Here is a 15,655-nt window from a genome sequence, read left to right as displayed (position 1 = left end):
TGAAGCTCTCAGCAGCCTTTCTTTACATTTTATTATGAGGGCAATGCAGGAACAATCTCAAATCAGGCAGGGTAAGAGAAGATCATGTTTCTTAGAAGTAACAGTTATTCAGAAAATTAAACTTGAGAACATAAAATGGTAGCATACGTATGTAAAAACTACTATTAAGAAAAAAATGAAGGGGGTGGGAATATGGCTTAATGAGAGAGTGCTTGCTTAGCATGCAAGAAGTCCTGGGTTCGATTCCTCAGGCACCCGTACACAGACAAAGCCAGAATATGTGCTGTGGCTCAAGTAGCAGAGTGCTAGAGACAGTGCCCAGGCCTTGAGTTCAACCCAACTACTGGCAAGAGATAGCTACCAAGGTAGAAAGGTAGGAAGAAAGAAAGAAAGAGAAAGAGAGAGAGAAAGAAAGAAAGAGAAACAGAGAGAGATAGAAAGAAAGAAAGAAAGAAAGAAAGAGAGACGAAAGAAAGAAAGAAAGAAAGAAAGAAAGAAAGAAAGAAAGAAAGAAAGAAAGAAAGAAAGAAAGAAAGAAAGAAAGAAAGAAAGAAAGGAAGAAAGAAAGAAAGAAAGAAATGAAGGAAGAAAGAAAGAAAGAAAAAGAAAGAAAGAAAGAAAGAAAGAAAGAAAGAAAGAAAGAAAGAAAGAAAGAAAGAAAGAAAGAAAGAAAGAAAGAAAGAAAGAAAGAAAGAAAGAGAGAAAGAAAGAAAGAAAAGAAAAGAAAGAAAGTTGATAAATGAATCTGGTTTTGATGTCAGAAGGAAAGAGGGGAACACTGCCCAGTCATGAGGATTTTTGCTGTGTGCCAGGACACCAGCATCGCCTTCACACAAACGCAGAGCAGGATGACTGTCTCTCTCCCACTTCTCAGGCAGCCAAGAGCCCCAGAGTCAAGAGGGCAGAGCCAGGTTCTAACTCAGGTGCTTGGAGACAGAAGAGAAATGGCCCTGTCCCTCCTTGGACTGGGGAATTGCATTAATGATGTGGAGAATGAAGTAAGGAGAATGGACTGGCAGAGATAGAAGGGCCTTTAAACCTGACAAATGGAGAGTCAAAAACCCACTCCCTAAGCCCAGAGAGCAGGGTTTTTTCTACTCTGTTCCTCCCCTCTCCCCCACTATACTGGCTCTCTATTGGTAACCTAAAGATAACCGGAGGCACCCTTCACCTGAGGGAGGAAGGTTAATTAGTCATCGTTTGAAGAGACTGAGAAAAGCCTGACCCTGCTGTAACTCTAACAAATGTTTCAGGTTTCCCCCGTTGTTGGCTGTGCCTGGAATGAATCAAGTGGTTTTGCAGCTCACATCCCTGTTGAGTGTGTACATTCTGCTTCCTAATCCTGCAGGCTTAGTTCTCTGCACCTAGCCTGGCTTTTGAAACTGTTTTCTGTCCTTCAAATACAGTGTTACACTGGAGTTCTTCCTGCTAACAGAGCTAGGGCTTGGATCCTCAGAACTTCATTTGAACCCCGGATGGGTCAATAATATTTCTTTCCTTCTTCTGTAGCTCAAGAACTCTAAGAACATTTAGAGTGCAAGTAACTTCTCATCACCAAGGGAAACACAGGAATTTCTTGAGCATCTGGCCTTTCAGAACAGGAAGTCAGAATGTCCTAGACTTCCCTGCCTTGGCTGGTTTAACCCTGTGATAGAGACCTCAGGCTCCTGAGCTAGGGTGATGGGCGTGAGCTATTGATTCTCTGCTAGGGTCAGAACTGTAATAACACTGACAATACAAGTCAACTGCTTATCACAAAGGGCTTGGGGAGCATATTAAGCCTTTCAACAATGTGCCTTTCAGAACCCTGCAGGACACGTTTATAATGCTTGAATCTGAGAGGCTGGGCTTATGGATGTGCTACACTTGAACCTTGAGGTCTGACTCCAATTCTGGTGTACATCAGCATTCATTTTCCAAAAAATATTCTCATAAATAACAAATAGGAAAATTACTTTGATTATCCCTCACTCTTTTTCCAGTTGTGTGTCTCAAATTGAAGCCTGGGCGCTGTCCCTGAGCCCTTCAGTTCAAGGCAAACACTCTACCAGTTGACGCACAGTGCCACATGGGGTTTTTTGATGGTTCATTGGAGGTAAGTGTCTAACAGGCTTTCCTTCCCTAGGCTGTCTTCAAACTGCGATCTTCAGATCTCACCTCCTGAGAAAGTAGGTTTCCAGAGCCACTGGAAACTGGCGTATTGTTTTTGCCAGACTTGGGGCTTGAAATTAGGGCCTGGGTACTGTCTTTGAACTTCTTTTTCTCAAGGCTAGCACTCTACCACTTGAGCCACACCACAGCTTCTGGCTTTTTCTGAGTATGTGGCACTGAGGATTCAAACCCTGGCATTCATGCATGCTGAGCAAGCTCTCTACCACTGAGCCATATTCCCAGCCCCAAACTTAAGATTTTATCCCTCAACTTGCCTATCCATAAGAAAAGGCTTCTGAGTATAAATCATTTTAACAAATCCCTATAGACAAAGCTCATACTAGGCAGACTCTAACCATGTGATGACTTGACAAATGCCTCCACTTAATTATGTATCATGTTTCAACACTTAATAAAGTATTAATGAAAATAAGTCAATGTACTGAACTATTGTGTATAATATTATAATATATGTACACAACAAGAAATATTATGTGTATAATAATACTAAATTCAATAAACAATAAAATGAATAAAATAAAAATTAAATACAAAATCAATAATAATAGTCATAATATGAAATAAAAATACATATGTACCTATATATCTTGTATTACACATGTATACAATTTTTTTTCTATTTCAGGCCTTAATTCAGGCACTGGGAACTCTAGCTTGAAAATCTTTTCCTCAAGAACAGGGAGCTTTGCCTTCACACAAGGTGCAAAAGAGTTACTTGGAGAGTGAGCTCAAATCCCAGCAATGGCAGAAATACTGGCCCCAGTTCCAAGACAGTGACTTAATATTTGTAACAGAAACAGTTATGTTTATTCAGTTCCATACTGAACACTGAAAAAAATCAGTGTAGAATTTTTTACAGCTATTCAGACATCCATCCCTTACCCCAAAAGTGCTTCTTGAGCACTACATAATTTTTTGTACGTTTTTTATTTTAAAAATGTTGTACAGAGGGGTCACAGTTACATGAGCAAAGTAATGAGTACATTTCCTATTGAGCATTGTTGCCTTCTCATTTGTGTTTCCCTTACCATCCCTTCCCTCCCATCTTCACAACTAACTTCCCTGCTGAGGTCAGTGACTTAATTATTTATTTTTGGATTGGCATGGGGTTTGAACTCAAGTAATGGCAACTCTGCACCTTCCATCACATTGCTACGGATTCATCAAGACTCTGAGTTCAAATCCCAGGCTAGGAAAGAAAACTGGCAGAAATTCCAAACCAAGGAGCTTTATTATTTCAATTTAGATAGTTAAGAAAAAACAAGCAGAACAGCACAAAAAGTGTGGAGCTGTAGAGGGCTCAGGGTTTTACAAATTTTTCTTTGCATGGTGACCATCCTGGGTCTGAATGACATGGTTTCATATTGGACCTGTCCTGCCGTTGCTGATGGATGGCAGACTACCAGGGAAGCCATAAGCCAACATGTCAATATAGGCCCTGGGTTCAAATCCTAATCCTTACACTTACCAATGGCAGGCGATCACAAGAGACTCGTTCCTATGCATAAGAATACAGACTGAAAAAGTAGTTCATGCATTTGTCTAATCTAAAATTGGATGCAATAATCCTAGGATGCTGATTGACCTTAATTAATAGTTTATTAAGCATGAAAAGAATAATATTGTTTCAATGGAGATATAATAAATACCTAAGAGTTGGTAGGAACATAGTAGATGTCATTCAGTCATAAATAGACAGCTCTGGAACTCTTTAACAATATATATTTATTTGTATACCACCCTCTGCCTATCCATATATTGCTGTTTGGCCAAACTTGGGGCTTGATCTCAGTGCCTGGGAACCACCTGACAGCCTCATTGGCTAGAGGCTTCTGAGCTCACACTCACCCAATCATGAATTGGGTCTGCTAGGCCCTGAGTTCAGATCCCAGCACTGCCAAAAATTTAATCTTTGAGTAAGAAGCCGAGTGTGACACATGTTTTTCTTCTCTGGGAGAGTCCAGGGTGTCAGGAATGATGGAGAACATATCTACAAATTTAGATGGTATGTGGTATGATGTAAACAATATAATAAATGGTATAGGTGTCATCAAAATCAATAAAATAAATCCTAAATAAATGAATGAAAAAAGAAATAAAATGAATAACCACATTAAACGTGATATGGACTGAACATCTGTATGGAAGTATAAATTCTACCACACAAAACACGGTATCTACTGAACATCTGTATGAAAGTTTAAATCCTATCTTTAAAATGTATATAAGGAGTATGTTTTCCATGCCTGAGGCTTGAATTCAGCCCACCCCCATGAGAAAGCAATAGCGGGGAATCTTGAGATACTGGTTTCTGGACCAGGAAAAGTCATAGAATGCAATCGATCTCATCAAATGAGTAGTTCATGCATGATGTGACTAGGAAATGATAGGCAAGACTCATGGGGTATCACTTAGTTGTAAAGCAGTGTTGATTAAGTGTGACAATAATCATCACAGTCATGAAATAAAGGCATCTGGAAAGATCCAAGAATCAGTAGACACATGGTAGATTGGATTCCATCACAGGTTATCGTCTCTCTTACTCTATACAAATGTGTACTTATTTGCATACTACCTTCAACTTATGAATGGATGACTGCTGTGTGCCGTCCCCCCACACCCCCACCTGGGGGTCCATCTCAGGTCCTGGGAACGGCCTTACTCCTTAGTGGCTCACAGGCTGGTGTGCTCACATGGACCCATTCATCAATTGGGTCTGCTGGTCCCCAAGTTCGGATCCCAGCATTGTCAAAAGATTCATCCTGATGTCAGAAGGCAATTGTTGCACCTGTTTTCCTTTCCTGTGCAAGTCCTGGGTCTTAGCTAGGATGAAGAATGCATGGGCCACCCTGTGGCCATGGGAATAGGTTGTTATCATGTGAGCCCAGTTATACCTGTCATCATATACTGAAGAAAATACACAATACATCCATGAATAGCATACAAAATAGAATAACTACACTAAATGCACAATGCAGTCCACACACGGAATTGAATATCCATCCCATGTTTAAATGATGCATTCAGGACAATTGTGGCCTCCCTAGTGCTAGATCTCTGTTTTTGGGAAACGCCCAGCTCCTTAGTGGCTTGCAGTCTGGTGTGATCACGTGGACCCGTTGGGAAGTTGGGCCTCCTAGGCCCAAAGTTCAAATCCCAGCACTGGCAAAATTCACCCTGATGTGAGAAACCAGTCATTGCACAAGTTTTCCTGTGCTGTGCAAGTCCTGGGTCTCAGCTGGGATGGAGAATGCATAGGCAACTCTATACTCATGGGAATAGGTTTTCATCCAGGTCACCACAGTTATATCTGTCATCCTATACTCAAAAAAATACACAATACATCAATGAATAAGACACAAAATAAAGAGAATGACCAAACTGAACGCAAGATGCTGCCCATCCATGTATGGAAATATAGATCCTCTGTTTAAATGATAAATTTATGACCATATTGGCCCCCACCAGGGATTCTTCTCAGGTCCTGGGAACGACCTACCTCCTTAGTGCCTCACAGGCTGCTGTGTTCACCATGACCCATTCACCAATTGGGCCTGCTAGGCCTTGAGTTCAAATCCCAGCACTGCCAAAAGATTCACCTTGATTTGAGAAGCCAATCAATCCACCTGTTTTCCTGTCCTGTGAAAATCCTGGGTCTCAGCGAGGAAGGAGAATTCTATATAGGCAACTCTAAAGCCATTCGAATAGGTTGTCATCCATGTCAGCATAGTTATATCTATCACCATACTCAATAAAATACACAATACATCCATAAATAAGGCACAAAATAAAAAGAATAACTACACTGAATGCAAGATGCATACCACACTTGTAGATAAAGAGAGATCCTATATTTTAAAAAGGCAGGCTTGTTATTTTGTCCAGTGCTGGGGCTTCAAATCAGGCCTTGGACCAGGCCTGACATTCCAGGCTTCAAGGATGTTGAGATTTCCCTTCCCCCAACGTGCAACAGAGCTACCCAGACCTCAGTTCAAATCCCAGCACTGACAAAAGATTCCTTCTTTTGTCAGAAGCCAGTCGTTGAACATGTTTTTCTTTCTTGTGAAATTCCCGGGCTTCCACTAGGATGTAGAATGCATAGGCAACCCTATAACTATGGGAACAGGTTGTCATCCATGTCAGCACAGTTATAACTGTCACCATACTCAGTAAAAAACAATAACTCCATGAATTAGACACAAATTCAGGAGAAGTGCACCGAATGTAAGATGCTGTCCACACATGTATGTAAATATAGATCCTATGTTTAAATTATGAATTTATGACTATCTCTACCTCCCTGGGACTCGATGTCAGGTCCTGGGAATGGCCTATCTCCTTCATTGCTCACAGGCTGGTTTCCTCACCTTGACCCTTTCCCCAATTGGGCCTGATAGGCTCTGAGTTCAAATCCCAACACTGCCAAAGGATGAACCCTGATGTGAGAAGCCAATTGATTCACCTGTTTTCTTGTCCTGTGACAGTCCTGAGTCTCAGCTTGGATGGAGAATGCATAGAAAACCCTATAGCCAGGGCAATAAGTTGTCTTCCATGTAAGCACTGTTATATCTGTTACCTTACTCAGTAAATTACACAATACTTACATAAGGCAGAAAATAAAGAGAAAAAGTACTCCAAAGGCAAGATGCTGTCCACACACATATGTAAATATAGATCCTATATTTAAATTATTAATTTATGACTATCATGGCGCACCCTGAGGATCCATGTCAGATCCTGGGAATGGCCTAACTCCTTTGTTGCTCACAGGCTGGTGTGGTAACCTTGAACTATTCACCAATTTGTCCTGCTAGGCCCTGAGTTCAGATCCCAGCACTACCAACAATTGGATCATGCAGTAAGAAGCCAAGTGTGAAACTTTTTTCCTATTCTCTGAAAGTCCTGGGTGTCAGGCATGATGGAGAACACGTCTACACATTTAGAGTCCATGTGATGGGATATCATCAATGTAATAAAGGGAATCGGTGTCATCATAATAAAATCAATGGTAAATAAATGAATAAAACAAAATGTACAAGGAAAAACCACACCAAACGTGTATGGACTGAACATCCATAGGTAAGTACAAATCCTGTATTTACAATGTATATAAATAGTATGTTTTCCAAGTCCGGGGCTTGAATTTTGGGTTACACTACAAGCCTGACTTTCTTATCTTCAAGTACAGTGAGCTTTCCCTTCTTCCACAGTGCTGCAGGTTTACCCAGACTCTGAGTTCAAATCCAAAGCCTGGCAGAATAACAGGGGTGAATTGCAAGCCAGGGCGCTAATCTCTTTTATTTTTTGCTCAGCAGGGGGCTTGAACTCAGGTTGTGGTAACTCTGCCTCAACTTCGATCACCTTATGCTGGGGTACAGCCACTGGACCCACAGTAGATACTGTGATCCTAGATCCCCAGGCCTTGTGTGGCAAAAATGTACAGAAAAAATGCAGCGAGATGGCCTTTTTATGTTTTCTTCCTTTGCACGGTGACCCTCCTGGGTCTGAATGACACTGTTGCAAAGGGTACTTCACCTTGAGGGAGTCATAGGTCCACATGGCAATGTAGGCCCTGATTTCGAATCCTAGTCCTGACAACAATCAATGGCAGGAGATATTAAGAGACTCATTCCCATCCATGGTAATAACAAGGTAATATTATCAATGTCACTGTTGAATGAGTTGATGGTGAATGATGTTCCTATAAAATTAGACAGCATCATTACAGGAGACTGATTTTATTTAATATTTATGAAGCATTAAAAGAATACTATTACTTACAGGATTGTAACAATTTCAGGATATTGATTGATTTATTTAATAGTTGGTTAGGAATGAAAACAATAACATTAATTACATGGAGGCATTATAAATATCCAAGAATTGGTAGGAATGTAGTCTATATAACTGAATAATGTATAGACATCTCTGGCAATCTATAAAGGTATATATTTATTAGTATACTACCATCTGCATGTCAATCTCTTCTTATTTTGTCAACCCCTGGGGCTCGATCTCAGGTACTCGGAACTGCCTGTCAGCTCAATTTGCCACAGGATGGCAGGCTGACACTCACCCATTCATGAATTGGGCCTTGCAGGCTGTGAGTTCAGATGCCAGCACTCCCCAAAAATGAATCGTGTAGTAAGAAGCTGATGGTGACACATGTTTTCCTTTTCTGTGAAAGTCCTGGGTGTCAGGAAGGACATGCAATACATATGCAAAACTATATCCTATGTAATAAATGTAATCACTGTTCTATGTGTCATAATAGTCAATAAAATGAGTAGTCAATACATGAATAAAACAAAAAATAAAATAAATAACTACACTGAATGAAATATGGAATCAACATATGTATATAATTATATATCATATATTTAAAATGTATACAAATAGGAGGTTTTCTAGTGGTGGGCATCGATTTCAAGCCTAAGGAACAGACTTGAATTTCTTGAATACAAGGAGGGAAGCTTCCCCTTCCCATACAGTGCAACAGCAGGGTTACCTAGACTATGAGTTCAAATCCCAGTCCTGCAGAAAAGAAAATGGCATCTGCATGCTATGTGATGCCCAATTAGTAGGTATTTCATTTGGCCTCCATTCAATGAATGTGATTGTTTAAATGCTTCATAAAATAATTAATATCGAGTGTCCTATAATGTAATTGTGTATAATTTTATCCTCGAAGCATTCACGTACTGCCCATTTAATCATGACATACATCACATTCCTTTGGCAATCCTATGAATAAGAATGAGTTTCATAGGATCTCCTGCCATTTGTTGGTGCCAGGACCAGGATTCAAACTGTGGGCTCCAGCTCTTACCACTTAAACCTCACAGGTCTGTCCACGAACATCAGCAAAACCAATGATTAGCCAAGCATCAGTGGCTCTCAGGAGTCCTCCTTAAAACTTAAAAGGCTGTGAAAGGAGGATCATGGTCAAAGTCACCCTAGGCAGGAAAGTCCTTGAGACTCCTCTCCAACTTTTGCCAACAAAGCCAGCAGTAAAGCTGTGTGGCTCCAGTGGTAGAGAGCTAGCCTTGATCAAAAGCAACTCACAGATTGTGCCCAGATCCTGAGTTCAAGGTCTGGGAACATCAGACATACACAACAATCTGGGCAGCCATCCAGCTAAAGCAGGTCACCCTCTTGTCCCCAACTGGATTGGATAGAATTCCCTGGGAAATGGGCTGCAATCCTTTTGACTCCACCCATTCTGCCTGCATCACAAGATTCTAGCCACACCCCAATTGTTTCATGGTTCTTTCTGACCAATGGGATACAAGAATGGTTGCCACGCCCACATTCCATGCTGCCCAGTAGCACCATGATACCTTCTGTTTGTTGACACCACTACCAGCAGTTGAGGAAGGTAGAGGTGGCTGAGTGGTGAGCAAGAGACTCGAGGCCTAGGAGGAGAGGTCTTTCTCAGGCCCACCATGTGCCTGCCTGAGCCCCGGCCCCCTCCCCCCATTCCCCATGGAGCAGCATTTCAAACCTGGTGCTGCTGCCTCTGATCCATGGTTTCCTCAGGCAATGATGCAATGGTTTGCCACGAGCCAGCTTGAGGCCCTGACCTGGTCCTGGCACCCCTGAACTCTGCTCATGGCCTGAGTATCTGTCATGCCTTTGCTATTGCTGCTTGCCCCACCTGGAGCACCTGCCAACAGCTTCTGCCAGAAAAACATGTGAATGGCTGCCACACAGCCCCGCACCCTGCGACCCCATATCCCTTCCCCTCCGACCCAGACCCGAGCCTCTCCTGTACCCCACAGTCTGGCCCATGCCCTGCCACAAATGTGCCCCAAGGGTTGGGGTGGGTGTTGACCCAAGGATCCCACCCCCATCCCCAGCAGCTAGTGTCCCAGGAAACGGGGAGATGCAGGGTTGGGTGAGGAGTGGGTGCCACAGATCCCCTGACCTGGAGCAGTGAGACCCACATAGCTGTACATCTGCACCCTGCCTCTCCCTGGTGGGAACCTGGTGGCTTTAGTCAGAGGTGGGGAGCATCATGTCTACACCTGCTTTCTGGGGTCTTTTCCTTTTTTTCTGGGGATGGGAGGTGTTGGATGCAGAAGATAGACACCCTTGCAGTGTGAGCCCTTGTCTTCTGTCAATCTTTGAGCTCGGTCAATCTTTCACCTGAAGACAGAGAGACAGAGAGAGAGAGATTATCTTTTTCCTTGTACAGCCTGACTGTGCTCAGGTGAGTGATCAGTTGGCAAATTGCAGGTGCTGCATGGATGAGTATTCTGTCAACGGTCTGGATGTTTGTGTGTGTATGTGTGTGTGTGTGTGTGTGTGTGTGTGTGTGTGTGTGTGTGTGTGTGTGTGTGTGTGTATAGGTGGGTTGTAACAAGGAGGCTGAATGCTTTGGTAACTTCTACCTGCTATCTTTGGGGCATGTATGGGCTTCACAGCTGAGGTCTCGGGCTTGGAAGGGTGAGGCTTGAAGCGGACACAGCACTGTTAAATTACAAGAACAAGGGATCTGTGTGCAATGGAGCTGTGTACTCCCTTGGGGATGGTTGGTGGGAGTGGGAGCTTGGGAGGACCTGGGGGTGCGGCCTGCAGGGGGCAGGCTTCCCAAGGGGACAGAGAGCATGGCCAACACTTAATAAGCATATGAGTTCTGCTACTACCGAGAGCAACAGCATAGGTCAGACTCTGGGTCTTCTCATCATGACGTCTGATGGGTGAGTCCCACCCTATTTTAAATCTTGAGCTGTAATCTTCAGATCTCAGCCTTCTGAGTACATAGGATTATAGGTGTGAGCCTCTGGCACTGGGACTCCGGTTCTTTTTGGTATATTAGGGTTTGACCTCAAGTCCTTAGGCTTGGCAGTGAGCTCTTCTACCATGCGAGTCAAGCTTTTCTGTCTTGGGCATTTCTGAGATGGAGAATTAACATATGCTCAGCCTGGGCTGGATCATGGCACTCCTATCTGTGACAGGCATGAGCCACCAGGCGTGGTCTTCTGTAGTTGGGATGGTAGACATGTAGCACAACGCTCAGTCATTGGTTTAGATGGATTGTCCCAAACTCAGTCCATGGCAGCCGATTCTTGACCAGAGGTGAAGCTCTGGGTTGGGCCTCAACCATTAGACTTCAATCTCATCATGAGACAGTTGTGAGGAAACAAGAGATTAATACAGAGGGATCTCTGGAGCAGGGACAGGCACAGAGGGAGGGGCTATCTGATACTGTTCTTGGCAATTCTGTGAGCATATGATACCCGGAAAGATCTCAGATGGTGTCTGTTATTAATGGTGCAACAGGTATGGGATTATGAAACAAAACATGGCTCACTTTATTATCCTATCCCCATGAGTATCGGGATCCTTCACTTTGTTCAGTTTTGAAGCTGGGGAAACTGAGGCACAGAGAAGCCAGTTGACCTACTAATGACTCCCAGCTGACAGGAAGCTCAGCCTGACTTCTCTGCCATGCTCCCTAGGGCAATGGGTGCTATTCAGTCCACTTCTTGTGGTGGGAAGTCCACTTCTTTTCAGTCATGGAGCTTGAACTTTGGGCCTGGGGCAGCTCCCTGAGCTCCTCAGCTCAAAGCTAGCACTCTACCACTTGAGTCACAGCACCACTTCCAGTTTTCTGCTGATATTTTAGGGATAAGAGTCTCACAGGTGTTCCTGCCCGGGCTGGCTATAATCCATGATCTTCATATCTCAGCCTCCATTGTACTTAGGATTATAGGCCTGAGCCACTGACACCTGGCTTAAGTGTAACTCTGACCTTCTTCCTTTCTCTTTCTCTCTTAGGAACTGATTCAATTGGGTGCTGGAGGAGGTGGCCCAGCATCCCTATGTGGTTGGAACCAAGGTGGCCCTCTCATTCAGGAGGTAGGCTGTGGGTCAGGAACTGTCTCACTCAGTCTGTTGTACCAGCTCCATGAGGTAAGTCCCTTTGTGCCGTGGCTACACTGTGACAGTTATCCATTGCCCATCTAGCCTTACTGGACTCAGTACTGTGTCCAATGCTCCTTTCTAGCAAAAATTTCTGGCTAAAATTATGATACATAGTTACAGAATTAAAATGTAATGCCATCTTAAGAAAATAATTTAGGGTTCTGGGAATGTGGCTTCATGGTATGGTGATTGCGTACCTTGCATGAAACCCTGGGTTCAAGTCCTCAGTACCACATAAATTGAAAAGGAAACACTGGAAGTGGTCCTGTGCCTCAAGTAGTGGAGGGTTAGCCTTGAGGAAAAAACCAAAAAGCTGAGGAATAATTCCCAAGCGCTGAGTTTCAGCCCCAGGACTGCCAAAACAACAACAGCAGCAACAACAACAATGAACATTTAGTTAGTAAATGCAAAATAAAGAACCCATACTTGGAATATATAATTCCTCCTTCCCTACTGATACCTGACAATACTTCCTAATTCATGTACTTTACCTGTGTTAGGATACTGTGTTGAAAATATGTTTTGTTCATTAGATCATAGCAATTAATGCCAGTAATGTGCTTAGATGTCAGGTGAAGATTAATTCTGGAAATTAAAAGATTCCAAGCTTTTGAGTGGGGTCACTGCTAATCACAATGAGAAGGGTAGTCTAAGTGAGATTTGGAAACTATTTTGGCCAGTCATTGCTCCAAAAAGGCAGAGGCTAATTAACAGGTGTGACAAAAGAGAAGGACTAACTCCAGATGGAAAGAAAAAATGATAATAACTAAGGTATAGCAGAAACCGTTATAGGGAACCATTCTTGGTTATTGAAGAACTAGTTATCAACTAGGCTTATTCCTCATTGCCTTTAGCATTCAAAATCTCCAAGGCTAGTTCTTAATCTCTGTGTGATAAATGTATCTCCTTCTATGCTGTTCTTTCATACCTGATCTCCTTTGCTTTCTAAAAATCTATCTTTCTGACTTGGAAAAAATTATATTAAGCGAAGTAAGCCAGGCCCAAAGAAACATAGGCCCATGGTTTCCCTTATTTGCAATAGCTAGTATATGTATGAGTCAAGCGGAAAAGGTCAGATAATATGATGTAAGGAAAATAAACCCTTAGATAGTATTTTAATGGTTTTTCTTTCATGCATGTGTTTCTAACCCATTTATAAGATTATTTCTTTGTTGCTTTCTATGTCCCTCCCCTACAGTATAACCCCTGCTTTCACTATATTTGATGTCAGTATAACTTGTGGAGGAGATGGGGAAAAACAAGTCGTTTAAGGATACAGGTGGACCTGTTGCAACAGTGAGAAGTACAAGTTGTCATGTCCAAAACGAGCTTTACAACGTAGGTGCGGGGGGAAGAAGGATTGGGACTGGGGGGGAGGGGGAAGGCTGGGAAGGGATGTGAAGGGTAAACAAAGGAGGAGGCTGCAATGCTTGGTAAGAAATGTACGCATTATCCTGCCCATGTAATTGTAACCCCTCTGTACAGTATGTTCACAAATAAAATAAAATAAATAAAAAAAATAAAAATCTGTCTTTCTTTATTTCTCTATGAACATTTCCTGATACTAAATACACCTACAAAGATGAAAGAGGATGCTAATGTAAGAGTTCCCTAGCTCATGAGTCATTAATGCAACAAAATGGAAAAGGAGGACATATTTATTGCTACCTCAATTATTCTGAAAAGTTGCAATGTCAAATCATTTGGTTCAGATTTTCATTCTTTGTCTACATAGTGCCATTAAGTGCACATAAATGCAAATATGAGCCAGATGCTGGTGGCTCATGCCTGTAATCCTATCTACTCAGGAGGTTGAGGCCAGAGGATTGTAGTTCAAAGCCAGCCTTGTCAGGAAAGTCCATGAAACACTTATCTTCAATTAACCCCAGAAATCTGGAAGTGGTGCTGCAGCTAAAGTGGTAGAGTGCTCAAGTTGTGATGAAGAGCTGAGAGACAGTGCCCAGGATCAATGTTCAATCCCCACAACCAACAAAAAAGTGCAAATATAGCTTTAAATTTCCCCCAAAGGAATGATGAAGTCAATAGTAATCTTCCCAAATGATTTAGTAGTACACCTATTTTTGCTAACTTATTTTTTATGGCTTCTTTGCTAAACATATTCTCTTCTTTAAAAATTGTCAAATATTAGCTTTATAATAAACTTCATCTAAAATTTCTTGGTTCAAAAGAGAAGTTCATACAGTTGATGTCGCTTAGCTTTCTTACTGTCTTAGTTCAAAGTCAACCCAGGCAAGAGAGTCTGTCAAACTGTTATGTGTAATTAAACACCAAAAAAGCCAGAAGTGGAGTTTTGGCCCAAGCAGTGGAATATTAGGTTTGGGCCAGGTGGGAAAGAAAGACAACTGTTCAGGGACAGGGGCCAGTCTCTAAGTTCAAGTCCCAGAACCAGCACAAACTAAACAAACAAGCACACTAAACAAACCCTGGGTATTTCTTTGGGACTCTCCTTAAAATAGTGGTGGTCCGAGAAGTGGCTGCTTTTGCTGATCATACTCACTAGATCCTGCTTTTTTGGAATCCTTATTGCTATGGAAAACTCAGGACAAGACTAAAGGAATTGATAACTGATTCCTGCAACAAGAGAATCATCTCAGGAGTGAAACATCCATCCATAAGACACTTTAAAACCTCCATATCTTTGCTTCTTTGCAGTAGAACACTTTTAAAACAAACTTACTTCCTTTTGTTCTATGATGGCCTTCAAATGGCATATTATTTCCTTTTCTAATACTCTCAACCAGAAGTTTACAGACAAGTTTTATATGAGTAAAAGACACACTGAAAAAAGTCAGGGGCAGAGTTTCCTTCTAGCCTTGGATTCTTTTCTTGTACAGTAAAAAGGAAAGCAATAGTTAATTTGAACTTTGTAATTTCTCTACGTTCAATTCCTCTCCTGGGATCAGTTTCCACTTCCAGTAACAGTTACTTCCACTTACTTCCAGTAACAATCTATGGTGCTGCTCAAAAGAAAAAAAGGATGTTTTCTGGTTTCATTGAAATAGCACAAGGACACATTTGGACATGAGGTAACACGTGTTTCAGAGACAACTAAGTAAAGAGAAATGAAATTTAAATTGCTTATAAATACATTATCCATTAGAACATTTTTTCAAACTTCTTATGTGCTCTGTAAATTAAAGTGAATTTTAAATGGGAAGAAGGTTCTCAGATCATTTATTGTGAGTCTATGTGCTGTGCATTAATTTCCCAAGTGTACATGAGTTAACAGTAAGAGAAACAATAGCAATTATAGGAGAAAAAGAAGTTCTGTGTTTATGTATGTGTGAAATACAATATAGAAGACTCTACAAATAAGAAAACATTGAAACAATAAAGCCAAGTCCAGTATGTAGATTTATGAGAGTGATATGGAGAAAGCATTACTCCTAAGTGGAACATGAAGCATGAGGCCACTCCCTTTCTAAATCACGCTTGCTAATCACGTAAATGTGCAAAAAGGAGAATGGAAGAATGATTCTGTTTCCAATTCAAGTCAGATATGGGAGAATAGACTTAACTGGAAAAACGAGTT

This window comes from Dipodomys spectabilis, unplaced genomic scaffold (assembly GCF_019054845.1).
Source record: "Dipodomys spectabilis isolate Male_0828 unplaced genomic scaffold, ASM1905484v1 ptg000276l, whole genome shotgun sequence".
Classification (NCBI taxonomy): Eukaryota; Metazoa; Chordata; class Mammalia; order Rodentia; family Heteromyidae; genus Dipodomys; species Dipodomys spectabilis.
Note: the sequence above shows the minus strand (reverse complement) of the source record.